Source organism: Equus caballus, chromosome 1 (genome assembly GCF_041296265.1).
Source record: "Equus caballus isolate H_3958 breed thoroughbred chromosome 1, TB-T2T, whole genome shotgun sequence".
NCBI lineage: Eukaryota > Metazoa > Chordata > Mammalia > Perissodactyla > Equidae > Equus > Equus caballus.
Genome location: NC_091684.1, coordinates 37,957,800 through 37,985,750, shown reverse-complemented (window position 1 = coordinate 37,985,750; position 27,951 = coordinate 37,957,800). Strand labels below are relative to the sequence as shown.

Here is a 27,951-nt window from a genome sequence, read left to right as displayed (position 1 = left end):
CCACAATGGCCGGGCGTCGCTGTCGTGCCTCACACAGTCGGGTGGCTCCTGGGAGGGTGTGACATTGGGCGAGGCAGCTGTCTGCAGCTCAGACCAACCCTGAAGGAGCTGACAGCCGGAGACTGTCTGCTGACTGTACTTCCTGCCTCTGGGGTGCAAGATCCTTCCTTGAAAGGGCATCTGGAGGTGCATCTGCACATCTACCATACATGGCCACACCTGACTGCGAGGGAGTCTGAAAAATGTGGTCCAGCCGCCTAAGAAGAGGAGAAAGCCGAGCCTGGTGACAGCTTAGCAGGCAGGTAAGATCTCAGCATGTTCCACAAATTGACGTTACCAAGCAGCCTGTACCTGGGAGTTAAATGACACAGCTGACATTTTGATCTCCATTTAGCCACATGTGTTTATTCCATCTGCTAGAACCCAAGGGGAGCGCGACAGAGGCGCACAGGAACCTAGCCCCAGCAATGAAGTCTGCGAAGTGCCCAGGCAGGAAGCGCCTGGTCAGTGTGGCTTCCATCGCCAGCTTTTATTGCTGAATTGGGCTTCTTTGAGAGCAGCAACAGCCCCAACCGGGGCCCAGCTCATCAGCGCTCAGAGAGATTTATTAAGTCAAAGGGGGAGATGAGAGTGGCCTCTGAGTTACACAACTGCCTTTGTTTACGTGTGGGCCTGTCAGCCTTGACCTCCAAGGCGCTGAGGGCCTCTGATCACTCTCTGGGTCCAAGACAGAAATCTAGAAATCTAGAAATGAATCCCCCACTTTGTACCAAGTGACCTACTTTTTTCTTTTGACTGTCACTTCTGAGGTTCCAGTGGTCAAAGGAAAAGTTGGGAAGCTCTCCGTGCAGGTTGCAGCTAAGGACACAGCTGCCAAGCCCTCCTCTTTGACCCCTCACAGGAGAACTTCGGGAAATTTAAGCCAAACACAAGTCCTGACCGCCTGGGGAGGCTGCCGGGGTTAGTTCTGGTCAACCGGAGCCACAGGCAACCAGGATTGGGTACCACCCAACCTCCCTGAATAGGGAAAGTGACAGGCTTTCGAGCTGAGGTGGGTGAGGGGCAGGAGGGTTGCAAAGGAGAGCCTGGGTGGATGGCAAATCTAGGTCCATTCTTCCTCCTCCTGCCACCCCTCAGAGGTGCCCGAAGCCTGGTGTTCCCTTTAAGGAGAAAAGGAAACATCAAGAACTGGGGGGACTCTCAGGCCCTAGCCCGCTCAGTGACCTTGAGCAAGCAACATTACGGAGCCTCCATGATGCACCATTAAATGGGGCGAAAATATCAAGTCCACTTCTCTAGTGGCCTTTTAAACCTTGGGTCTGTGGACCTCCAGAGTCCATGCACATCCTCCTCGAGGCCAATGGGCTCTCCATCATTTTTCTTTTTGATTTTGATGACCTAAAATGATTTCCAACAAGTAGGTTCTGGCTTTTCCCGAGGACCACGTTATGCTGAGTCCTGGGTTAGTTCCCCGTCATCTGGAACCACAGATGTGTCATGATTTCAGACATAGCGTTTTTGTTGGGATCCAAGGGAGACCAAATGGCATCTCAGCCCACAAGACAAATGAATGAAGGTGTATTAGTTTCCTGTTGCCACTGGAACAAATTACCACTAACTTGGAGGCTTAACAACACAAATGTGTTATCTGACAGTTCTGGAGATCAGAAGTGTGAAATGGCTCTTACTGGGCTAGAATCGAGGTGTGAAAAGGGCTGCATTCCTTCTGGAGGTTCTAGGGGGGACTCTGTTCCATGCCTCTTCCGGCTTCTAGAGGCACCTGCATTCCTTGGCTCATGACCCCTTCCTTCATCTGCAAAGCCAGCAGGGTAGCGCTCTGACCCTCCCACCGCCCTCTTTCCCTTATGAGGCCCCTGTGATTACACTGGGCCCCCCAGGTAGTCCAGGATAATCTGCCCAGCTCAGGATCCGTACTTTAATCACATCTGCAAGTCCCGCTTGCCATGTAAGGTAACCTACTCTCAGGTTCCTGGGATTAAGACGAGGACATCTTTGGGGACCACTATTCTGCCTGCCACAGAAAGTTTTCCATTGTCCAAACAGTCCAACTGAAGACACAGTGGATGTAATAATAGAGAACGCTCAGAATGGCAGAGTGAATCATTTATCCACAGATTTCCTACAACAACGATCATTCTTGTGATGGCTTTTTAATTTAACTATAACTGAAGTATTTGAAAACTAATTCCAGATATTCTCCTTTTCCTAAATACAATGGAAATAATATTGAAAATGAAATAAAACAAGCTTTATATACTCCTGGTTTCCTTCCTTTTCTAGATTCCCCAAGGCATTAAGAAGACCTCTTCTTGTTAAAAGGAGCAAAATAGACCAACCTGTGCTAACCTAGACAAATGTCCAAAATACGTGGTTAAGTGTGAAATGCAACCCTGAGAGCAGCATGCCTAGTGCGACCTCATTTCCACAAAATAATAGATTTATGTTTGTCTCTACAAGAAAAACCCCCAAGAATATAAACGAAGCTGTTCACCGTGTTAGCCTGGGGCTGGGGCACCAGAGAGGAGGAAGTGATAGGGTTCCAGAGGTTTTCACTTCCTAAGTCATAGTTTCTGTAATGTTTGACTATATTTACATATGTACGTTCTTTATATATATATGGTATTGTATTAGATATATAATGTTATATCTAATAAATAACGTAATATGATATATATAATAAACTCATATTATTTTTTGTAACCATGAAAAAATAGGGCAGTGCTTATTTGTTCTTGTTTAAAGACTAACGATATCTTCTAAAATATACCTTTTTCCAGAGAATAGCATCAACCAGAACTTCAGGATTCTGCCCAGTCAATGCCAGCCTTAGGCCTCCCTTCTGAGCGCTTCCCATTCCCTCTTTCCGAGTCCTCCCTGGAAGTCTTAGCTCGCCAGCCCCCTGCCATTGCGCTCACAGGAAATGTGGGTCAGGTAATTAGTAACCAGGGGGTGTTTACTTTGGAGAACACTCAGGACACGTGGGCTAAATAGGCCAGTTTCCATTCCTCAGGGCAGAATCCTGGAGCTTTTGCAAAGGGAGGGACACTGAGGTCACTGGAAGCAAGTCCGTCCCCCCCCCCACCCCCGACCCGCTTTGTACCCTGAGGCCCAGAGCTAGGTCACCAGCTAGCAAGCAGCAGTGCTGGGACTCAGGCCAGATCTGTGGGATTCCTGAAAGCATATTCTTGCCACTTGACTGCCCCCTGGTCGACTACTGACCATCCCTTCCTGGGATTCCAACCTGGGCTCCAGAGAGCTGGCAGGGCCCAGATGTGCAGTGATGGCTCCACTCATGCCCTGCTTCACCTTGGGCTGGGACACTGTTGACCACAGGGAGAGATTGGAAGCATTTGTCACCTGAACAGTTAGTCCAGAGATGTACATGTCACAAATGCGTCAACAGTTTTATGGGGCTGGTGCTGGTGCTGCTGCAAAGCAGCACCATTCGTGTTAACGCTGCAGTCTTGGCAACTTCTTAGGTAGTCTTTGGCTCCTTAAATGTGGAGTTTTATAACCAAGCCATTCTTTTGAGTGAACTGAATGTGGTATGACTCGTGGACCCCAGAATGGTCTGGCCAGTGAGAATATCATAGCAGATGAGAGGAAGCAGCTTCCAAAAATCACTGGGGGTGCTTACATCACCCACCCAAGCATCAGGTGAGCTGGAAGATTCACATGCAGGAAAGCCGGAGCTCCACCCAGAGGGTCAGGACAGGAGGTCCCAGGATCCAGCAGCATTTGCCCCAGGGCTCACCAGTGGGCAGGAGTCTATGCACAAAGGCAGCCCAGCTGGTAACCAGCCTGGAAATGCTGCCTGATGTTTTCTTACCAGACTCTTTGCTGGTGTTGGTGTGGCCACCATACTCTCCCCCAACCAGGACAGGGCATGCAATGGAACATGGTGGGGACACGTAGCATTGGAGAGCAGGGCAGAGCTGCTTCTGGATGACATGCCCAGGGTGTCACCATCTGTGAGCAAAGCCTGATCCAAGGAACCTGCCAAGCTTCATCTCCAAGGAACTCGATTCCCAGTGACACACCGTATGGATCCAGCTACTGCATTGCTCCATCCCTTGAAAGCTGGAAACACATATTTTGTTCTACAAGGGTGAGATGCATAAAAACTGGAGCAGCTACTCAGACTCAGCATTATTTCACAAGGAAAGCATTTCCTCCAGAGCCATCTAGAGTTTTGTTCTCATCAGTCCCAACTTTCAAGGACTCACCAATGGGGGAAGACAAGCAGCTATTCTCTGTGTCAGAGTGGTGGTCCTTCCATCCCAATCAAGAGAGGTCCTAGGAAAAGACACCGCTCTCTCCTCCCCGCCACTCCCCTGCTTATAAGCCTATGTTTGATGAGTGGGGAGAGCTCCATCCCTACGTCTTCCACCTAGAATCCTATTCAGGATAGCAGGTGTTGGAGAGGAGGACGGATGTGAGACCAGATTTTAGACATCAGGAAGCGCTATCTTCCAATGCACGTATTTTGTTCCCTCTGAGTCCTACATTCAAATGCCTGGGGACTATGGAGAAGACATTTTTGCAAAGGTTGATTTGGTGATGGCCAATACTGCTACTGTGGGCAAAATCGCAGCCTGGCTGCAAGGGAGCCCGGCGCCCACAGAACTGGAAATCTTCTAAGCTCGGTCAGAACTCAGAGGCCACCTAGGAAGGAACACAGTTATACCATCATGGGCTTTGTACTCAAGATCACAAAGGAGATGGATGATCTTATGGCAAATAAGGCCCCCAGAGCTTTGGAAGTCTTCTCAGGAGAGTAACCATTTTTGCGTGTCAGATTTTCAGATTCACTATCCAGAGTGTGGCAGAAAGCAAAAAAAGGCAGGTGGCCCCAACCACCTTGGCAGTCTCCCTCCCTCCTCCACTCCCAGGAGGGGAATGATTCATCACAGCACCTCCCTTCCCTTCCCAAGGCCTGCAGATTTCCCCGTCTAGGAGAGTGGGCTATGGAAGGAGCTGAAACGGCCAGGGCCCAGGGTAGGAGCAGAGAAGAGGGGTGAGAAGAGAAGGGGGTGCCCTGGGAAACTTGCTCTGCTGGCTCACTTGGGACATCCCAGTGGACTGGTAGAGAGCCCCCCACTGATGGAGCAGTGCTAAAATGAGGCCATTCAGACTATAATTAACAAGACAGGAAACAACAGGTGTTGGAGAGGATGTGGGGAAAAGGGAACTCTCATACACTGCTGGTGGGAGTGCAAACTGGTACAGTCACTATGGAAAACAGTAGGGAGATTCCTCAAAAAATTAAGAATAGATCTACCATACAATCCAGGTATTTCACTGCTGTGTATTTATCCAAAGAACATGAAAACACGAATGCATAAAGATACATGCGTCCCTATGTTCATTGCAGCATTATTCACAATAGCCAAGTCTTGGAAGCAACCTAGATGCCCATGAAGGGACGAATGGATGAAGAAGATGTGGCATATAAATACAATGAAATACTACTCAGTCATAGAAAATGATGAAATCTGGCCATCTGTGACAACATGGATGGACCTTGAGGATATCATGCTAAGTGAAATACATCAGACGGAGAAAGTCAAATACCATATGGTCCCACTCATAAATAGAAGATAAAACAACAAACACATAGAGAGAGATTGGATTTGTGGTTACCAGAAGGGAAGGGGGGTGGGAGGAGGGTGAAAGGGGTGATGAGGCACATGTATGTGGGGATGGATTGTAATTAGTCTTCGGGTGGTGAACATGATGTAACCTACACAGAAATCAAAATATAATGATGTACACCTGAAATTTATATAATGTTATAAACCAATGTTACCGCAATAAAAAACAAAATGAGGCCATTCAGACTAAGGGGGCGTGCACCCACCTCTTCATCCCATCCACCATCTGAACTTTGAATATATCGCTGTGAGTGTGCAGGAAAGAACTGCGGACTTTGTGGTCTCGTGCGTGGGCGTGGGGCTCATCAACAGAGCCGGGAGAGAGGAGGAGCACTCTGCCCCACTGCTGCGGAGACCTGCACAGTAGGCAGGAGCCAGAGGCTTGCAGCCAAGTGCAGGAATCAGCTAAGAGAGGGGCTGCTTCCTTTGACACGGGGGTGAGGGACTCAGGGCACTGGCCACCTGAACTTTGTCTTGCAGTTCCCTTGAGGGCTCTTTGTAGAACCTCAGGGCTTCGAAAGCCCTAAGTAGAAAAAGTCACCCATGCAATCCAGCCTCATCAGCGCTGGGAGGAAACCAGGGGGAGGAGGGGACGCCTGCCCCATCGCTGTCACACACCTGGCAGGGCCATGCAGAGCTCCGCTTGGCCCCCCTGGCCATTCAGCTTTTACTGAGCCACTCTTGCTCTTTTCAAGATTTCTTGGAGCTCTGACAGCCAAGTCAAGTTGCCGCAAGGCCTGCGGTTGCATCGTTGCTGCCCTAAACAGTTTTTGAAAGAGTTGGGCACCCCTGGCTCTTCAGTGCAGGGTGGCCCACAGCTGAGGCATGTGATGAGGTTGAAGGCTGCCCTTCCTGTCTCCTCCTGGTCCCCCTTCTGCCTCTACTTGTCGTGCCTGATGCGTCTAAGCAAGCCACTGCCTGGCACTGACGAAACACTGTGTGGACAGAGGAGTGACAGCAGGGATGACGCAACGGTCTTTCTGGCATCTCTGAAAGGGCAATCCAAACAACAAGAATGTGGGAATAGGGGCTGGCCTGTGGCCGAGTGATTAAGTTCGTGGGCTCCACTTCTGCAGCCTGGGGTTTCACCAGTTCAGATCCTGGGTGTGGACCTAGCACTGTTCATCAAGCCATGTTGAGGCGGCGTCCCACATAGCAGAGCTAGAAGGAACTACAACTAGAATATACAACCATGTACTGGGGAGATTTGAGGAGAAGAAGAAAAAAAAAGATTGGCAACAGATGTTAGCTCAGGGCCAATGTTAAAAAAAAAAAAAAAGGATATGGGAGTGATGCATGTTTGTAAAGCACTTGAGACTTGACTGTTGGTTGGCATCAGCTTTCAGAGCCTCTTATTTCTCTTAACCCCTCACTGACTTCCCTATTCCTCCCTAAGTCTTTGTCCAGGCATTTAATCTCCAAAGCGCTGGGATCTCCACCCCTCTGCCCTCCACTAATGGGGCCTTTGTCCCAATTCACTACCCTCTGGCTCTAAGATCTCAGGATCCTTCCTGCTAGTCTCAACCCTCAATTTCCACCCAAGAACCCTACAACGAAGCTTCTACAGTCCAGTTCTGGACTGCCTTCTCTGCTCCCTTGGCATGGGGCACAAAAAGCACAGAGATGAAATGAGAACCCCACCCTTGCTAAGCTCGCCACCTCCTAAAGAGACGGGATCTACATGCATTAGTCCCTGGGTTCTTGGTGGTGTGTGCTGTAGGAAAGAATCATCAAAGAGCCACAGAATCTCAAGAAGGGAGTGATCATTTCTAAGTGAGTAGATCCAGGATGGCTCAGGGAGCGTCAGGAGGGTAGAAGGATGAAGAGCAAAGACACTCAGGTCAGGCAGATCAGGTGTAAATCTTCCACTTCCTGCTGTGTGATTTTGTTCCTGTTAACGTCTCTGAGCCAAGCCTCACCTGTAAAGCAGGGATGGTGATACCCATCTCATAGGGCTACCGAAACTTGTTGAAGATTGTGTCCTTGGTGCTTGCCCCCTTGTGGATGCTCAATAGGTATTATTTTTATTTCCATGGAGGAGGAAACAGTGTAAACTCTCTGAGGCCAATGGCTAGAGTTGGTTTTAGGACATGGGCTGTGGAGTCAGAAGACCTGAGTTTGAATCCTAGCAAAGTATGCAGCTTTTCTGAACTTTGGTTTCCGCACCTATAAAATGGGAATGATGCTAGGACCCCAACTCAGAGGTTTGGAACAAGCTTGCAAGACAATTAGCACAGGCCCTGGCATTTAGTAAGCACTTAATACTGGCTACTGTCACAGCTTGTCGGCTCATGCAGCCTGGGCTGACTGGTACATGTCACTCACTGGCCCAAATCCCAAATGGCCTATAGCGGGGACATAGAGTGAGGGTCTCTCAGGGGTCAAAGAGCCAGCCACAACTATGAGGTTCCAATGAGTCCTTTCATCAAGAGACCACTCCACCCAATGTCACAAAGGCTTTGTGGAAACTTCCATTTGCTCAACTAATTTCAATACCCTGCTTGCTGGTCCCACCTCCATCCCATGAATTCCAGTCTGTCTGTCTGAAACTTTCTTCCTTATAGAAGGTTTACAGATTTGACTTTGAAGTAATCAATGGTACCATTTAATAGTCCACCCACTCCTCCATTCAGTCATTCTAATGACGAGTCAGGTCAGACTTTGATCTCAATTCTGAGCTGTTATGATAACACAATAGTAAATAACGTCTGTCCAGCATATGCAGCATCTTTGCCAGACACTATCCATTCAATCCTCACAACAACCCATGAGGCCAATGGGGCAAGGATGTCCCAGCAGGTTAAGATTTGGACAACCTTCTCTAGGCTGTCTAAATTGTCGTTGCTTTGGGTCAGCAATCTGGAGAGGGAATTATCTTGAAATTTGGTGTGTGTGAGAGCACCCTGCTGTGGGTTGATTTGGGGGTGGCTTGGGGAACTTATAGCCACCCCTGGGGACCAGCAGACCTTTGATATCATCTAACTCAACTTTCTCATTTTACAAATGGAAAAAGTCGAGCCCCAAAGAAGGGAAGTGACTTACCCAAGGTCATGAGATGGTCAGTGCAGGGAACAGAACTCTCGTCTCCCAATTCCCACTTTTGTGATTTTTCCACTACACCACCACACTGCCCAGCACATTTTTGTTTCATAAGTTTTTAATGAAGTTTAAGTAACTAGTACCCAGATTAAGAAACAAAACACTAACAGCATCCTAGAAGCCCCCTCCATAACCCTTGCGGTCACTAGACCCCAAGGATAGCTATTATTCTTATTTCTAACATTTTATGGGATTTTTTTTCTGTTTTTAGAGCTTTACATAAATGGAATTATATTGTACTGCATCTGTATCTTTTTTTTCCTCAACATTGTGTTGTGAGATTCATCCAGGTGTTGCATGTGATTGTAACGCATGGCTTTTCCACTGTTACACAGTCTTCCACTGTGTGAATACACCACAATATTTTTATCCATTCTACTGTGAATAGACATTCAGGTAGTTTCCAGTTTGGCACTATTACAAAAAGTGCTGCTATAAACATTCTTGTACTTGTCTTTTGGAATTGCTGAGTCATAAGGTATGCACATGTTCAGCTTGAGGACATAGTGCCAAACTGTTTATAAAAGTTAAACCAACCCACCATCTGTGCATCAGCATTCTGCCCCAGCACTATATTAAGGTGAGGAAAACTCAGGCCCTGAGAGGGCTAGTGACTTGCCCCAGGTCACACAGCCAGGAAGTGGTGAAGTTGGACAGGTAGCCTTGCACTTTCTCCTGCCCCCTGGCTCCAGCCCCTGAAACATGAATGCCCATGTCCCAGCCCGAGGCTCCAGACTCAGCTCCTGTTGTGCCTGACTGATCCTCCTCTCACCCTGCCGGATTCTTTGCACATTTGGCTGTCTCCCTGGTTGTCACAGCACAAAACGGAAGCCTACGTGGTTGATGGGACATGCTTTCATTTCCTTTGGGGAAGCCAGAGCCCCCTAGATGGGGATGAATACAATAGACAGAAGTTAGGGCTGCGGCAGTGCCTGCTCTAGAAAGCAAGGGAAGGGGAGGTGTTTCACAGACTGGGGGGCAAGCAACAGGGATGGTGAAGCAGGAGGGATTAAGTACCCTCCACCCAACAATTTCTCATCACTAAAGTCTCATCTTTATGAAAATGGTCCCGGTGACTTGGTGAGACTTCCCAAAGGTAGATTTTTCTAGAAAGAGTGGCATTTTCTGGCTCTTCCCTTAGCCCAGTTATGTGGTTCTACGGGAAGTGTGGGCTGGGTTTCTTCTATCTGGACCGAGGCGGAACATGGGGGTTTGTGAGGTCAGAAGGGAGGAGATGCCGAGGTGGAAACTGCAGCCTTCTGTTCATTGTGTAGACCTGGGGAAGAATGAGGGGGCAGTCGATTGGCTGCAAAAGGAGGCTGGGGAAGCTTAATAGTGATAACAACAGTTACCATTTAGTGGGCATCTTTTCTATGCCAACACTACTGTAAAGGCAATATTCAAATCAACGCCCTATAGGTGAAGAAATCGAGGCCCAGAAAGTCTCAGTTCATCAGAGACTGAGCCCCGAGACCATCACCCAAGAGGTAGAAATTAATATTTTTTTGACCGTCTGAAAGGTGCCTAATTAAATCAAATTTAAAAGGTTCATTTCCCGCAGGACTTCTTAGTCTTTAGGATAATAATGTGCATTCATTTCTAAAAGGAAAATCATTTATAAAACTTTTTCCAAACTTTAAGTCCTTTTTATCTCAACAAACAGTTATTAATGGCTTCATAAATAACACAGGTGGGAAATGTTGGTCTCATCTTGCCTATCTATTTGCAGCTCTAAAACATCATTTCCTAAGCCAAAAACCAATCATGATTAAGAAGATAAAGGCAGGGATCGCTTCTTGAAAGGAAAAAATAAATCTTAACAAAGATTCAGTAGGAGCGTGAGATCACATTGGCTGCAGGCTCGACGCCTGGAAGTTTGTTACCCACCTATCAGCAGAAGAAGCCTGAGGGAGTGTGCCAGATTGTATTTTCCAAACACGGCTGCAAAAATCTTTCTTTCTCTTCTCTCCACATTCTCTTCTACAATGCAAGCTTGCCAAGCCACTGTTAGGAGGCAGAGTAGATTTCCCTTTCTCTTGAACCTTGGTGGTCCTGTGACTTCTTTGACCAACAGAATATGGCAGGAAGTAACACTGTGTGACTTGTGGGCCTGAGTCATAAAAAGCGATGCAGCTTCTACCTTGCTCACTGCAATACTCCCAGCCGAGTAAGAAGTCCAGCTACCCTGAGGCTGCCATGCTGTGAGGAAGCCCAAGCCCCATGGGGAGGCCACATGTAGGTGCTCCGGTCAGCAGTCCTGGTCTTCAAGTCATAGAAGCTGAGGCGCCAGCCATGTGAGTGAAGGGTCTTCCAGAGGATTACAGCCCCCACCTGCTGGGACACTCCCAGCCTTGAGTCTTCCCAGCTGAGGTCCCAGATGTTGTGAGGCATCCCCTTCACGTCCTGTCTAAATTCCTGACCCAAAGAATCTGTGAGCATAATAAAAATGGTTGTTATTTTAAGTCACTAAGTTTTGGGGCAGTTTGCGATACAGTAGTTGTAACTGGAACAGGAAATGGGTACAATATGGGCATGAGTGAATATATTTAAGTTAAGGGTTTAGGTTAGTATCAATCTTCTCTTTTATATCGACTGTTGATTCTCTCTGCATGCTTTTCTGATTGGCATTCAGCCTTTTGATTGAGGATTTGTTTATTCAACAATATATATTAAGATACAGCTATTTGCAGGATCAAAGGGACAAAGCACAGATGCAGTACCATCTCCATGGAGCTTATATTCTATATTCTAAGTGTCCACACTTAGTCAAATGCTAGTACCACACAACTGGAAATACTCAACAGGAAGGAGGGACTCAGGGAGGAGAAAGGCAGAGAAATTCCCTGGTAACCAGGAGATAAATAAAGCACTGGGCGCTTGAAGCCACGGAGACAGTGAGTCAAATGCCTTGAAGCCGGAAATGATTTTCCAACCAGCTGTGAATTTGAAAATCCCATATGTGGTACAACATTAAGCTGCTATTTTGGAAATTCTTTCATCTTTTTCAGAGGCATCTCAGGAGTCCTTCCTTCCTCTTGAAAGGCAGCCAGTTCTCTGCAGAAATCACTTCATCAGCAGGAACTAAGGCATTTTGCATGCAATTGTGTAATTTTGGAAACGTGGTTTAAAAAATATTCTTTCTTGAGTGCAGAAAGAAACATCGCAGAGCAGCATTTCTGTAAGCACCAGCTGGGCAGCTCTGGATGCACTTTTTATTTCCTTTTTTCCTTTGAAATGGCAGAATCCTGGCACTAGTGTGTAAGCATAATGTGGCATGGTTGATTTCCTTAAAAGAATGATGATTCCACTTCTGAGTTACTGGGATTTTTCCATTATCACCAGTGTCTGTGGCACCAGTATCATCCCCTTAGTTGTTCAGTTGCATTTGTAATTATTCATTGAGTATTTACATCAGACACTGTGTCGGAAGTTGGAGATGGAGCAATGAACAAGACAGTCATGGTCCCTGCCTTTACATAACTCACATTCTAGCCGGGACAGCAGACATTAGACAAACAATTGTAAGTATATAAATACTATGAAGGGAGAGGAAGGTGCAGGGTACAAAAAGGGGCCAGGGAAGTCCTCTCTCTGAGCAACACTCAAAGGAGAAGTCAGAGGTAGCCAGATGAAGGGAAGGAGGAGAGCAGAGCTGGTGGAGCAAAAAGCATGACAAGATCTGGCTGCTAGAGAGAACTGCTAGCATTTGAGGAACTGAAGGAAAACCAGTGGATGGACAGGGCACACGGGAGAGCAGCATGAGGGGAGGCGGGGGTGGGCAGGGCTGGACTCAGGCAGAGCCTGTGAGCACCCTGAGGATTTGCTATGTTGTCTGAAGCACAATGGGATACCACTGATGTATTTTAAGCAGGGCAGCCATGTGAGCACATTAGTGTCTTGGAAAGCTCGCTCTGGCTTTAGTGTAAAATGTAAGTTGGAGAGGACAAAGAATGACATCAGAGAGGCCAGATAAAAGGCTACTGTGACACTCCAGGTGAACAACTGTGCCAACCTGGACTAGTACAGTGCAGGGGCGATAGACCATGTAGGAATGCATGTTGGCAAGAGAGAACTCTGACTTTTGTTTAACAAAACACTCTGCTGGGCCTTCTCATTGTAGTAAGAGATCCTAAGTCTTATTCAGAGGCAGAGGAATTAGACCGAGGAAACTAGGTTCCTGGCCTAATTATGTAAGAAGTTGAGGTCTCCACGGGCAATCTCAAAGGAAGGGATGAGGAAGCACAGGAATGGGGAGACATTGCTGCAACGGGAGTGGAGAGGGAGCTCAGCAAGATGGCAAGAGCCAGGGTCCCGAGGGGAGGCAAAGACCAGGGAGCAATCTCAGGGGACAGGGGTAGCAGAAGGACATTTAGGAACCAGGAGGTGGTTTTGTGCTGTGTGTTGCTACTGTTGAATGCCTTCTCCACCCGTATCATTCCTGCTTCCAATTTCCCATGAATGCCCTGAGAGCTACACGCAAGTAACATTTTGAGGAAATGAAGGGGAAAAGGCCATGATCCAGGTCTGGGTGGGCACTGAAGGAGAAAAGCAAGTGGCCTCGAGAAGTGGATGCTGAGCCTTTACAAAAGCGGGAAATCGGAACAAGAGGTGACTGTGAGTACTATCCGGAGAAAGGCACAGGACGCCAGGGCTTTTCACAGCGTGTGCGAAGGGCGTTTGAAGCATCTGTAGCCAGATACTACAGGTCAAGTAAAATAGTAAAGAAATACTATTTGTAGGCTTTGTTTGGATTCTGATTTGAAAACCAACCATGAAAAGTAATTGAATTTTCCAGCCACAATGACTTCCCTAAGAGAACATGCCTCTCTCGAAGGATCTCCTTCATCTCTCCTCCATCTCCAGGAGAGAAGAAGAAACACAAGAAGCGCCTGGAGCAGAGCCCAGTTCCTACTTGATGGATGTGAAATGCCTAGATGCTATCTAATCACCACCTGTAGCCACACACAAATGGTAGTTTTGTGTGCTGGCTGCTCCGCTGTCTCTGGCAGCCTCCAGGAGGAAAAGCAAGACTTACAGAAGAACGTTCCCTCAGATGGAAGCAGCACTAACAGCACCCTGCATCAGCATGAGTGGGAAACCAGCCCAATGCACACATTTTGGATACAAAAAAAAGTAATTGAGACAGAGAACTTTGAATATGAACTGGACATTAGGGGTATTTAGGAATTACTATGTGATAATGGCATTGTATATGGATGGATTGCTGTTGTTTTTTGTTTTAGTCCTTTTCTGTTACAGGCACATAGCAGTATTTATAGGTGAAATAATACGCTGGCAGGGATTTGCCTTTAAAATGTCCGGGAACATAAACACACACACACACACAGAAAAGCCCCAGACCCAGACGACTTCCCAAGACCCTTCTACCAACCCTTTGGGAACAGGTGATTACAATGCTCTTTAAACAGTCCAGAGTCCTGAAGATGTATTCACTCATTTAATCCTCAAACAACCCTATGAGGTGGCGGTAGTTCACTTTACATATGAGGTCACCGAGTCACAGAGACAGGGAGAATCTAGCCTAAGGTCACACAGGTGGAGGTGGTGGAGACAGATTTGAAACCAGGTAATGCAATCCCAACTCATGTGCCTCTAACCTAGGGCTGCTGTGTGTGGTCCTTGCAAATAGCACCCCCTGGAGAACACAGCACAGCCTTGAAGAACGTTCATGTGGGCCTACCTTTACCACTATGCTATTGGGCCTTTCATAAATGAATAAATGCGTGAATAAACATATGATAAGTGAATGAGTAAATTCTCTTCATTTCTGCTTACTAGGTTCACCCTCAACAGACGGGTTCCCTAAATCCTGCCTTGTGCTCAAGAAGGCTGAATGCAGAGGTATCCATGCCAAGACTGCACTAAGAGAGTTCCAGCAACCTCTTTGCTAACTCTGCTTTACTGCTTGGGAACACATCAATTGTCAAAATTCCGTTAGGAAATGAAGTGATGTTGGCCTGGTTCCTCTCAGCTACCCTGGCTTCCTCCAACGGAGAGGGACAGCAGTCACCCCCTGTCAGAAAGCCTGGCCTGAGATGAAGGAAAGAACTGCCAACACAGTGGGGTGCAGGAGAAGCCAGAGGCCCACCTGCCCCAAATTACCTACCTCCTTGGGCTGCTTCTGTGCTCGGAACTCCTGCCACTGGCTTCTCTTGCCCGGATCAAGGCCCAGTCAGAAACATGAATTTGTGAGCTGAGGGTAAGAGGGCACAGATAACCCTTGGTAACACTTCATGAACACAGCTTCCTTCATCAACGAACTGAGAGAAGTAGGACCAAGAGGAATGGAATCCAGATGGGTGTGACGAGAGGAGAGGGGAATCCCAAAAAAGTCCCAAGTGTGAGCTATTTGTTGAGAGGAATCCGCCTGAGTCTGGTGCCATTTTGGAGGGAGGGATGGCCTGGGAGATGGAACCAGACAGCATGTGGACACCGGGAGACCAACAGAAGAGGATGTGGGAGACCGGGAGCTGTGAGAAGAGAGAAGACTGAGAGAGGGTTGTGATAGATGTCTTGGTCTTCACTTTCATGTGTCCAGCACGCTCTCCCATGCTCTTTCCTTTGAATTCTTTGGGGAATGCCTCCCCATTTCATAAGGTCCCTGGTGAGGCTGTCAATCAGTGTCTGCCTCTTATCTCAATGAAGTTAGCATCTGGTCCAGGCTAACCAATTAGACTCTTCCTTGAGATTGATACATGGACATTGAGAGATAGACGTCTGCCATGAACATCTTTTTTCTTAATTTTTAAATTTAAATTTTCAAAAAAATTCAAACTTATGGAAAAGTAGCAAGGATAGTACAACAAACTTAGTATGCCCTTCACCTTGAGTAACATTTTACCAAATGTGCTTTATCATTCTCTCTCTCCCCCTTCTCTGCATATTTTATTCTAATCTATTCTGTGATATTGTAGTATTTTTGTTGTTGTTGTAATTATTACTGCATTTGAGAGTAAGTTGCAGACATCTTGACCTTTTATCCCTATATGCTTTGCATTTATCTCTTAAGAACAAAGATATTCTTTTACATAACCACAATATAAAGATCAAATTCAGGAAATTTAATATTGAAACAATACTGTTACCTAATATACAGCACATTCATTTATAACAATTTATTTCCCATCCAACGTCTAATCCACAATCTAGGTTGACACATTGCATTTAATTTTCGTAAATGAAAATGAGAGTTTCTTAATCTCATTTAATTTGAAAAGCTCCTTAGCCTTTCTTTGGCTTTCAGGACATTGGCACTTTTAAAAAATATAGGCCAGGGGCTGGCCTGATGGTGTAGTGGTTAAGTTCAGCACACTCTGCTTCAGCGGCCTGAGTTCATGGGTTTGGATCACGGACACAGACCTACACCATTCATCAAGCCATGCTGTGGTGGCAACCTACATACAAAATAGAGGAAGATGGGCACAGATGTTAGGTCAGGGCTAATCTTCCTCAAGCAGAAAAGAGGAAGATTGGCAACAGGTATTAGCTCAGGGTCAATCTTCCTCACCAAAAAAAAAGCCAGTTGTTTTGTAGAATATTCCTGATTCAGTTTGTCTGATTGTTTCCTCATGATTAGATTCACTTTGGGCAGGAGTACCAGCAGCTTTCTTGACAATCACATGGGGAGAGCCAGTTGGAGGAATGAAACCTTATAGAGACAAGATGAGCAGAGAGGTAGAGAAAGAAAACCAACTGTGATGAGCCCCTTGCTCCAGTGTGCCTCAAGCCACCCGTATCTCTGGACCTTCCAGTTACGTAAGCAAATAAATTCCTCTTTTTTGCTTAAATTAATCTGAGTTGGGTTTCCAGCTATTGCGACTCACTCGTATCTTAGCCAATAATCCTGGGCCACATAGTATCCTCAAAGAGCCCTAAGTCAATAGGACCAAATGAAGTCTGACCAGAGAACATATCCCAGGCATCCCACACAAAACCGACCATCTTCCCTAGGAACAAGTCAGACTCCATGCCAGCAGTAACCACTTTCTCTTGTTTCCCTCCTGAGAGCCCCTGCCGCGCTCTAAGGAGAAAGCCCTTAACCACTGTGGTCTGTCCAAGACCTGGGGTCACAAAGAAGAATCTGGCTATCTACAGTCCAGGGATATGGTCTTTCTCTTCTCTCTGCCTCTGCTCCTTCTCCAGGACCTCCCCGTGGGGGCCTCCCCTCTCTTCTCCATTGTCCATCAACTTGTGGCCACCAGATGTCGTATCTCCATTGACCATTTCCCTTATTATGTCTCAGTGCTACCTCACTATAAGTAGCACAGTTACACAGAAGCTTTAGCCTCTGGAAGAAGAGAGACTGGATGGGTAAAACCAGCTCTTCTCCAAAGGCACTTGGCTAATCCATCCTCTTCCCTCACCCTGTTGGATCATTTTCCTGCATGAGAATTGTGTGTGAACACCAAATCTGACCATTTCTTCTAAGTTCCTGCTTTTGTCAGTTATATTTGCTATAGTTACCCTTTCTCTATCCATGTATGGAGAGTCTGTTAGTTTGCTAGGGCTCTCACAACAAAATACCACAGACAGCATGGCTTAAACAACAAAAGTTTATTTTCCCACAGTTCTGGAGCTAGAAGTCCAAGATCAAGGCATCAGATGGTTTAGTTCCTTCTGTGACCTCTCTCCTTTGTTTGCTCATGGCCTCCTTCTCGCTGTGTCCTCACATCTTCCCTCTGTACACGTCTAGGCCCAAATTTGCTCTTCTTACAAGGACACCAGTCATATTGATTAGGACCCACCTTGATGGATTCTTTTTAACTTAACCACCTCTTTAAAGGCCCTACCTCCAATACAGTCACATTCTGAGGCACTGGAGGTCAGGGCTTCAACACACGAATTTTAGGGGGACACAATTCAGCCCACAACAAAGAAGAATATGTCTTACATTACTTAGGAGTGCATTTAACCTGCATTCAACTTAATCCAACTAATAATTATTTAAGCAATAAAGACATTTTATGATCTCACATAGGAAAAGAAGTATGGAGATATTTTGTTCCCAGAATGGTGCATTGGCTTAAAGATATTACCAAGGATCTAGTGTCTTTTCACCTGTCCCTATGCCACCTTTGGTATATTGTGGTTTTGTCCTTTCACATGTCACAAGATGGCTGCCACAGCTCCAGATATTATCATAACATTCTCCCCTTGCAAATTATTGGCCAGAATTGAATCATGTAGCTACTCATAGCTGCAAGGGAGGCTGACAAAGCAAGTATCAGGCAAAGGAGACTAGGCAGTGTGCAGAAAAGAGCTAAATTAGGAGGCCTGAGACTGCTATCCTTAGGAAACCCTGCTTACGAAGTTGCCCCTTGGCTGGCATCTAGGAATTTGGATTTTGGGAGGGTTCCCACCATTCCAAGAACTTATAAGAGTGGCTCACTGTGCTGAAACTGAGTGTGCAAGTAATAAAGTTTATGCTGGACACCTGCTTTCCTTCTGGAAGTCTGAAAAGTTAGTATGTGCTAGGCAAAGAGTGTCTATGTGACCAGCCCTCAATAAAATCCCTGGGCACTGAGTCTCTAATGAGCTTCACTGGGAGACAGCATTTCACGTATCTTGTCACAACTCACTGGAGGAATTAGCATGTCCTGTGTGACTCCACTGGGAGACAATTCTCAGAAGCTTGTGCCTGGGTTCTTGTGGACTCTGCCCCATGCACCTTTTCCCTGTGCTGATTTGGCTTTGTAGCCTTTCACTGTAGTTAATCTTAGCCATGAGTACAACTATATGCTGAGTCTTGTGAGTCTTCCGAGCAAATCGCAGGACCTGGGGTGGTCTTGGGACCCCCAACACAGATAGCCACCACAATCTCAGACTCATCCCCTGGGGCTGGTCACATTGGGGGTTTGTCAGTGGAGAAGAGGAATGAAATGGCTATGGGGAAAGACAACAGGGTCTACTGTCACGTTGATGATCAGTGAAGACACATTGATACTGTACTAACAGATATACTTACCGCAAGAACACGGACACCTGAAGACATCTGCAGAGTTTTTGTTACTTGCAACCACAGATTCCTGACTCATTACAGAGGTAAGAAAAATACGTGTCACAATTGGAACTGAAATCTAAATTGTAAAGAAACTTACTGATAATCTCATTCAAACCCACCCTCCTTGACCTCTTTTTCTATGGGAAGAGAAGTCACAACAACATGGACAGGAAGTATAGGGGAAAATTCCGAATGCCATGACAGGATGACCAGCATATTGCCCCACTGTAGGCAGGTTTGCACTCTGAATAAGGGTGAATGCTCCCGCGCTTGTATATGTCAGAGGCTCAGTGGATGGCCTTAAGAGGCAGAGAATTCCTCGTTGGTGAAATTGGCTGGCAGTTCAGTTGTTGATTCTCACATCACAGAATGAGCAGGATAGATGACTCCCAAATCAGTTTGCACTCTGATGTATTCTGACTCTCAGTAACCACCTGGGCTGTGTCCATGTGAGAAGGAGAAAACAGAAATGGCTCCATACAATGGCATGTGGAAGTGTTTGCTACAGTGTTGTCGGAACCCAGCATGACCAAACATATGAACATAGCCACAGAGAATGACATTTGGCTAAAGACGACCTTGGAGGAAGATTCTGGACTATTCAAGCACCCTGCCTCCCCAAATCTCTTTAGCTCTAATTTCCTCATTTCAATCAGTGAGTAATCCCAGTCTTCGGTTGGGACTGAGAAAGAAGAAAGTAAAGGGCATGGTTTATGCCCTCATGGAGCCTGTATGTAGCTGGGCACAAAAACAATGAGAAGCAAACTGTGGGGGCACTGAACTGTATATGCAGTGGGAGTCGGGGAATGGGGCAGCCAGCATGGGCTGAGTGACTGGGAGGTGTCCTGGGGACAGGACATGAACTAGGTCTTGAGAGATGAGTTGGCCTTAGACTAATGCAGGAAGGGTGGGAACTGTGCAGCCAGGCACAGAGGCAGAGATGAGGTCAGCGTATTCAGGGCTCAGCAGGCTGAGGACTTCCCTGGGAGAGGAGCAGGGAACCTGGCCAGTAAGTAGGATGAGGCTGGGAAGGGAGGGTCTTGAAAACAAGTGGAGAGCAGAGCGAGGAGTTTGACCCTGGCGAGGCCTGCCAGCCATCGGCAGCTGATGCAGGCTCTTGGGCAGTGGTGTTACTGAGACCCAGCTGAAGAACTGGAGACAAGGAGAAACACTAGGAGGGCCTCACTCCCTGAAACAGAGGCCAGGGTTTTAGAGACCGGAGCGGGGCCAGTCACCCAGAACTAAGAAGATGGGCAGATTGGAGACGCACAAATGAAGGCAGAAATGGCAAAGCTCCAGGATTAAGCACAGAGAATAACACAGAGACCAGGAGGCATGCCTCTAGGACTTTCTGCCCAGGAGACCAGTATTTCCCCTCATGCAGGCTTGAGGAGACACACAGCTGCTCCCCATCTGCATTAAGCCTCACACTGACACAATGGGGTGGTTAGGAAGTGGCTTGGCAGGGTCCCTCCTGGCTTTTTCTTTTTGTTTTTAATTTTTTTTCATTGATTTGTTTATTTTCAGATGTACATCATAATATATTTCGAATTCTGTGTAGATTACATCATGTTTACCACCCAGAAACTAATTATAGCCCATCCCTCACACGTGTGCTTAATCACCCCCTTTGCCCTCCCTCCTCCCCCTGCCCTCCTGGCTTTTTCGAAATCCCTGTGAGGGAAGGTCGGTTTCCCTCCCCCATCTTCTCCTTCCCATCACCCACTGCCTCCTCCTGTTTCCTTCCCCCTCCCCCACGCTCTTGTCTTTCTCTCTCTCACCTTGCTCTTCCCCTTCTCCTCGTTTAACTTTCTGGCTTATAGGGGAAAAGCAGCCACAGTTCCCTCTCATTGTGCCCCCAATTCCTGGAGGACAGACCCACCCTCTCACTGGGCCCAGATGGTATCAAGAAAATGCCCGAACACCTCTGCCTACTGTTCCCACCAGCCTGGCTCCAGCTGCCTCATCCCCAGAAACCCGTCCAAAGGAGAGGGGTCCAGTGATACAAGGAGCCCTCATTTCTCTTGAAACTCCCCAAACTTCTGCCAAAAGCTTGAGAGGAGAGGGGATGCAGTGGCATTTAGGGCAGGAAGGATATCCGCTCACTAGAACAGCTGTCTTTGATTGCACAGGGACTGTGTGTGCTCAGAGGTCTGTGGCCTGGCACAGCCAACACAACCCTCTGTTGGTCTTGGAGTGTCTCCTCCAGGGGGCAGGGCTGCCTCTCCTTACATGTGTGTATGCAGACGTGTGTGTATATGCATACACACATGTGTACACACACACACACACACACACAATAACCCACCCAACACTAGGAAAAGGTCATTCTAACTACCATTTGGTAGGAATGCAGCTCTAGATGGGAATTTGAAAGCCCAGATCAGCTTGGAAACCAGCTTTACCCACTTCACTGAGCCATAGTCAACTCAATTACTAAATCCTGGTACCTGGGAAATCCTGCTGGATCTGAGAGAAAGAGAGAGATTGAGAAATGGTTCCACCTGCGGAAGGCATCGGCCCTACACAGGCTGAGATTTCGAAGCCCTCTCCTTTGTGCAACAGCCTCCCAGAAAAACCAATTCCTACAGCACACAGCACTCTGCACACTGGAGATGCCCCACAAACACGGGGCAAGGGGATGTGGATTTTCCCAGAAATGCCGCTAAATCGCCAGTGGTCTTGGCTGCATGGCGGTAGCTTCTCCTCCAACTTCTCACATTTGTAATTTACCCAAGGCCATTTGTCTAAGCTAGGAGCCGCAGAACAGCCCACACCTGAAATGCAGGTGATGTTTATGTCAAAACTTTCAAGTAAGGCGCATATCCTTGAGGGTTCTTTCCAAAGGGTTGGAGGATGTCACGTGTCTGGAATTTGCACCAAAAGTACAGCTCTCCCTTGAGACTTCCTCTCCCATACATACACATGTCCACACACACTCACATAAACACCCTGACACATGTACATCTGTACACACATTAACATATTCACATGCAGCCATAATTACACATACTTTCTTTTCTACTTAAGTTTTTGATAATTACAAAGGTAACAGGTTCCCTGTAATAGGCCAGATATTACACAGATAATACTTTAATAATCTCAATCCTTTGATGTAATCAGTGTTGGCAGTTGGGGTGTATCCTTTGGTATCTTTCTCTGAACTGATGCGAATATATATAAAATTCATTGAGGATTTTTAGATCTCAAAATAGGACCGTTACTGAACTTGTTTTTCAGCAACTTACATCTTTGACGTTGTACTGTCAGCGTTCCTTGAACTCAGCACGTATGGATCTAACTTTTTAATGGCTGCACATGAACACGCACGCATAATCAATATCTACTTATGCTAACACAGACGTGTGTATAATTGCAGACACACGTACCCCATCCCATCCCAAGGCTATTCAGACCGAAACTGCCCCAAGCCTGCCAAACATGGGGTTACTGCTGTATGGTTTTCCCTCACAACCACCTTCCAGACCTCACTGGCTTCACTCTCTCAGGAGGTTAAAGGTGTTCCCCCTGGCCCAGGCTGAGCATCCGAACAGGCTGCTCTCAAATCTCCCCAGCCCCTACCTGGCCTTCCAGGGGTAAAAACTTTAGCTGGGGAACATGGACCAAGCTCAGGGCCAGGCAAACAGAGGCTGCTATAGTGACGGGAGGGGAGAGGGTAGGAAATTGGCCAGGCCAGTAAGAAGCAAGGAGCGTCCTAAAACAACAACAGATCCTGAAGCCAAGGGAAGAGAAGCCTGGGTTCCAGCCCCAGCCCTCACAATAATTCACTGTGTGAGCTTAGGCAAGCCTTTACCCTCTCTGGGCCTCTGTTTCCTCCCCATAAAATGAGGGTGTTAGCACTGATGCTCCTAAGGCCCTTCTAGCACAAATGTTAGATTTGGTCAGTGAGTCTTGCTTCTCTTTCTGTGCTGGGAGCTCCCTCTAACATCAATCCTTCCCTGGGACTCTGCTCCCTGCACTCAGGGTCACTGGGAGGCAGCTGGCGTGGCTAGAGTGGAGGCTGGGCCTGACCAGAGAGGCTGGCAAAGAGGCTGCCCTGGAGGCCAGAACCAGACTAGAGTTTCCTAGGCCAGGCAAAGCCCCACGGCCTCCTCCTCAGGAAGGACGTGTTGTCTGTGCTTTGGAACCACGCTGCACAGTAATTATACCTGATGACACCAAGCCTTTAAAACAAAAAGTAGTATTTCAACAAGCTCTGAGCACGTTCCACCTTGCTAAGGGAGTACTTGTCTGATGGTCCCTTTTAACTGTGGGCCCCAGAATCGAAGCATGTACCACTTTCTCCTCTCTCTGTCCCCAGGGTCTAGATGGTTCCTAAACAGACTGAGTGTGTAGTAAAGATTTCTGTCCTCCCAGCTGACTCTCATTACACGTGTGATACACTGTGCTGTTAAAAAATCCCAAGACACAAGTGATTAAGCTTAGTAACTGCAAAGTTTCCCCAAATTCTATTCCATCCTCCTCACCACTAAGAACCATTATTAACAGTTTCACGACATTCTCTTATACTAGGGTTTGTCAGCCTTGCACTACTGACACTTTGGGCTGGATAATTCTTTGTTGCAGGGTGGTTAGCAGTCTATCTGGCCCCTATCCAGGAGATACCAGTAACATCCCCTCATTTATGACAACCAAAACTATCTCCAGATGTTGTCAAACATCCCTGGGGGCAGAATCACCCCTGATTGAGAACCACTGTTTTATACGTATATAGATACAGAGAGACAGAGACAGAGACAGAGAGAGAGAACAAGTAAGCAAGCACAAGGGAACAGGACAGTGATAGGCAGACATAGGTATAGACAACTGTATATAAATGGTTGAAAGTAAATTAAAGTTCCTATTTCTGATTCTCCATCTTCTGTGGTCCTAGTCCCCTCATTCATTCTTTTCTTCATGCAGTAAATATTCATTGAGTGCTTACCATGTGCTAGGAACTGTGCTCATAGATATATTTAAAATACTAAACTATAGGTAAATTTTCTACCCACGCCCCCTTCTTCACAGGTATTTTCAAACCTCAAAATGAAGAGAGGAAGTTGGAGTGAGTGAACCCAGAGTTCAGACAGCTACACCTCCAGCTCCCACCTGTGCTGACCAGCTCCTTCCCTGCCTCCTGCCCACACACCTCCATCTGACTGGCTGCCATATTGGGCTGGGAAGAGAGAAAGGGGCAGAAGAGGAGAGAATAAGGAAAAGGTATTGCCTGGTGACCTTGGCCTTCCTTGGAATGGACAGCTGGAATAAATACTATCCAGAGAGCCTGCGGCTGTGGGTCCTGTCAAGCCCACCACACCCAGCACCACAAATGCCAGCCCCCTGCAGGAACTCTCTGAGCACTTTGTGGGTATCCATCTCCCAGATGACTTTCAGCCCGGTCTTGCCCACCTGGTCTCAACCTTAACTGTTTACCTGGGCTGGTCTCTGAGCAGAATCCATGGCTGCCCTCAAATCAGGTTACGGCCACAGCCTCTGGGTATTGACTCATTCAAAGATTACAGGTGAGCAAACAGAAGCATGTTAATTTTTAATTTCACTTTGCTGACTGGTAACCAGGCTGCCTCTTTGTCCCATAACCGATAATTACCTGGTCAGAAGAAACATGCAACCACTGCCCTGCAATGAAAGTCCACTCCTCTGGCCTTCCTGGCCCAAGCCGGGCTTTGTAAAGCAGCTCCCATATTGATTGGCCTCTGTCAACAGTTAGAGAAGTAAAGGACTTTTTCTGAGTCGGGCAACCCTGGATCAGTGTGAGACCCTAGCTGCTTGACACGATCCTCTAAGGTTTAGAAGGGAATTCCCAGTGGAGGCCTTTGAGGTTTGGGCTTTGGGGTAGGAATGGGACATTTCTTCTAATGAAGGAGAGACTGACAGAGAAAGTGTTTCTCTCCATGGCTCCCAGTTCAGATAAGTCACCACCTACACAGACATCCTCACATCCTGGAGCCCAGGCTGTCGTCAGCGGTGACTTCACCCCAGCACAACCTGAGGGCAGAAATCTACAGCGAGGTGTCACCTCATCCTCACAGGAGCTCTCTAAGTCCCTTAGTTCCCATCATGCCATCTCTGGGAGGTCATGGTCAGCACCCCGTGGTGTGGAGGAGGAAACTGAGGATAATTGGCCTGCCCAAGGTCGCACAATTCTTCATATCTTCAGGGGGTCCGGTCACTTAAATGCAGAGATCCGTCACATATTGTTCTCTTCCTTTTTCCCTTTCACTTTTTAGGACCAAAGTGGTTTCAGTTTGAAAACCATAATGAATTTAACATAGATCAAGAAAAGCCGCAGAAGCAATTTTTCCCATCTGGGAAGGAACAGAATATACAATTTTGTGCCATTTGTCTACCCTGTCACTAACTGCAGAGAAAACATTCTAACACTGTCCTTTGTGGCCTCAAGCCATTTCCCTGGGGCTATTGGACTAAAAAAACCCAGAGAAATAAAAAAATCAGAATCTAAGTAAAACTTGAACGTTAGTCAGAGACCCGCGGCACAGGGATTCATTCAGCTGGTTATTTTAAATAATTCACTCCAGAAAAAGACTGGTTGAGTACATGTGCATACATGTATATATCTCACCAACTTCAACATCATTCACAGATGTTGGCAAGTGACTAAAAAAGAAGTGGAACTTTGTTCGATGTTTAGAGATGGGTGTACCCAATTATACCCACAGAATTCGAGAACTGGAAGGAGACTGAGAAATCAGTTAGTAGAGTAAGTCAGGGCATGAAACCTTTTTCTGGGGGGCTGCTTCTGAGTTTCCTTAAATTTTATGATCACAGGAGACATAAACCTTGATGTGGCTGGAGAGGGAAATGAAGGGGTATATGGAGCACGTGATGCTATCATCTTTCTGCTTTAACGTCTCACATCTCCCCCTCCTGTAGCAGCATTTCTGTGGAACATCAGTCTCCCGGGCTCCTCTCTGCAAAGGTTTGCACAGTCATGCTCCTTTGGGAAATGCTGCCAGTTACATCCCGCTCTTGGAAATTTGCAATGCGCATCCACGTAATAAATGCTGTTGAACCAAGCAGTCCTGGAATAAAGAAAACCTCCTTAACTCTGTTTAAGCCAAGCTTCCAATCTTATTTTATGATTGTATCAGGTAGGATACAGCTGCAAGTGACAGAAACTCTGACTCAAAACTGAGATAAACAATAAGGACATGGGTCCTTCACAAACCAGACGCTCAGCAAGGTAAAGCAGGTTTTGGAGATTTCTCCTCCAGTTTTTCTGCTCTGGCGTTCTCAGTGATGGCTTCCTCATTAGGCCGATCAAGACGGCAGTTCCAGGCATCACATTCAGGGCTGACACATGGCAGAGGAAGAAGAGAGAGCATTTCTTCCTGAGAAGAAACTCTCCCACAAGGACCGTGACATCCATTCAGGTCTCATTGGCCAGAATCACATCACGTGTCCACTCCTGAGTCAGTCATTGGCAAAAAGAATGGCGTTTCCCTCTGACCATTCGCCCTGAAGCTGGAGGTGAGTCAGCTTCCCTGAAGCAGGTGGCTGCGTGGAGGTGGAATATATTCCTGAACAAAACTGGAGCTCTGTTGGGAAGGCAGCGCAGAATGGGCAGGCAGTCAACAGTGTCCACTCCAACTGCAGACTCCCTTTCACACTTAACACCCTGTGATGGCCAATTCTATGTGTCCACTTGACTGGTCCGCAGGGTGCCCAGAAATTTGCTCAAACATTATTCCGGGCGTGTCTGTGACGGTGTCTCTGGATGAGATTAACATCTGAATCGGTAGACTGACTAAAGCGCATTGCCTCCCCAATGTGGGTGAGCTCATCCAATCCGCTGAAGACCTGAAGAGAATGAAAAGACTGAGAAGTGAACTCCTCCTGCCTGACTACCTGAGCGATGACACTGGTTTCTCCCAGTGTTTGAACTTTAAACATCAGCTCTTCTTGGGTCTCCAGCTTGCTGACTGCAGATCTTGGGACTTATCAGCCTCCACTTCCTGAGAATAAGTCTTTTCTTTTTACACATATATACACATATGTGTATGTGTGTGCATGTTGTTGTTGTTCCTCTTTGAGACTTAGCACAATATGTGGTACTTGACTAGTGCTCAACAAATGCTCGCGAATGACTGGCTGACTGATCTTCATACCTAAGGAAACTGAAATTCCGACAGGGTGAAGTGAGAAGCACAATATCACGTAGAAAGGAAGTGCTAGAACTTGGAACCTGGGTCTCCTGACTTCTGAAATCAGGAGCTCTGCATGACACCTAGAGGTTGCATCCCACCATGTGACAGCATTCCTGTTACTCAGGTCAACAAACTTTTATTGAACACCTATTATGTGCCAGACACTCTTCTGGGGATCCATGATGAAGAAGACACAATCCCTGCCCTCAAGGTAACAGATTGCCTTCCCCTGGACCAAAGCCTCCAGCTGGCCTCCCTGCATCCAGGCTTCTGCTCCTCCCATCCATCCCTCAGGGCACCACCAGAATGACTTCTTGGTTTACATGCTTCAAAAGCGATGGCTTCCTGGGAATAATGTGCACACTCCTGGCCTTCCATTGTGGTAACCCATCCATAATCTAACTTCTCTTACCCACACAGACTCACATTTGACCACTGGCCAACTCAACCTTTCTCACTGTGGGGACAAGACTGCTCACTGCCCCACAAACCACACAGCAGACTTCTTTCCATCTCCACACCTTTGCTCCTTTGGTGCCTCCCAGCTGACAAACTTTCATCACTTCTCAACTTGTAACTGGCATGACCTACTTCATTAGCTTGGAGTACAAGCATATTCACTTTTTCTTCCTCAATTAAACCCTTGGAGGTCTTACATGTTTCTATTAGAATTATATTTCCATCTTTATGATCTCCTAAAATTTGTACAAGAGTCCCACGAGCTTTCTAAGTAAAATGAAACAACAACTAGAAAATCTAATGTTGAGTCCTACCATTGTTTCTTGTTGCTCCATGCAGTTGAACAATCGCGCTGCACCATCTTATGACGTTTGTCTGCCCTGTAGTTACGCCCTCGCCCCAGGTGGCAGGTTACAGCTCTTATAATCACATCTATTCGCTGATCCACCTCCACCAAAGTTTGATTCTAGAGGCCTCTACAACCAGTATTAGGCCCTATGTTGAGCCCAAG

The 27,951-nt window shown here is 47.0% G+C and overlaps 1 long non-coding RNA gene and 1 pseudogene across 4 annotated transcripts; both read left to right on the top strand.

The window, feature by feature from the left end:
- Nucleotides 1-60: 60 nt before the first annotated feature.
- LOC138923419 (uncharacterized) lies at nucleotides 61-27,741 on the top strand. Of its 4 annotated transcripts, none has more exons than XR_011436993.1 (5): nucleotides 61-302; nucleotides 14,574-14,994; nucleotides 16,372-16,550; nucleotides 23,824-24,317; nucleotides 25,044-27,741. It is a non-coding gene; the product is annotated as an uncharacterized lncRNA (long non-coding RNA). The 4 variants fall into 4 exon arrangements; XR_011437003.1 differs by having other exon boundaries at nucleotides 14,574-15,135; nucleotides 25,044-25,282; XR_011436995.1 differs by lacking the exons at nucleotides 23,824-24,317; nucleotides 25,044-27,741 and having other exon boundaries at nucleotides 14,574-15,135; nucleotides 16,372-16,582.
- On the top strand, nucleotides 13,575-13,843 carry LOC111774425 (small ribosomal subunit protein eS27-like; annotated as a pseudogene).
- Nucleotides 27,742-27,951: the final 210 nt, after the last annotated feature.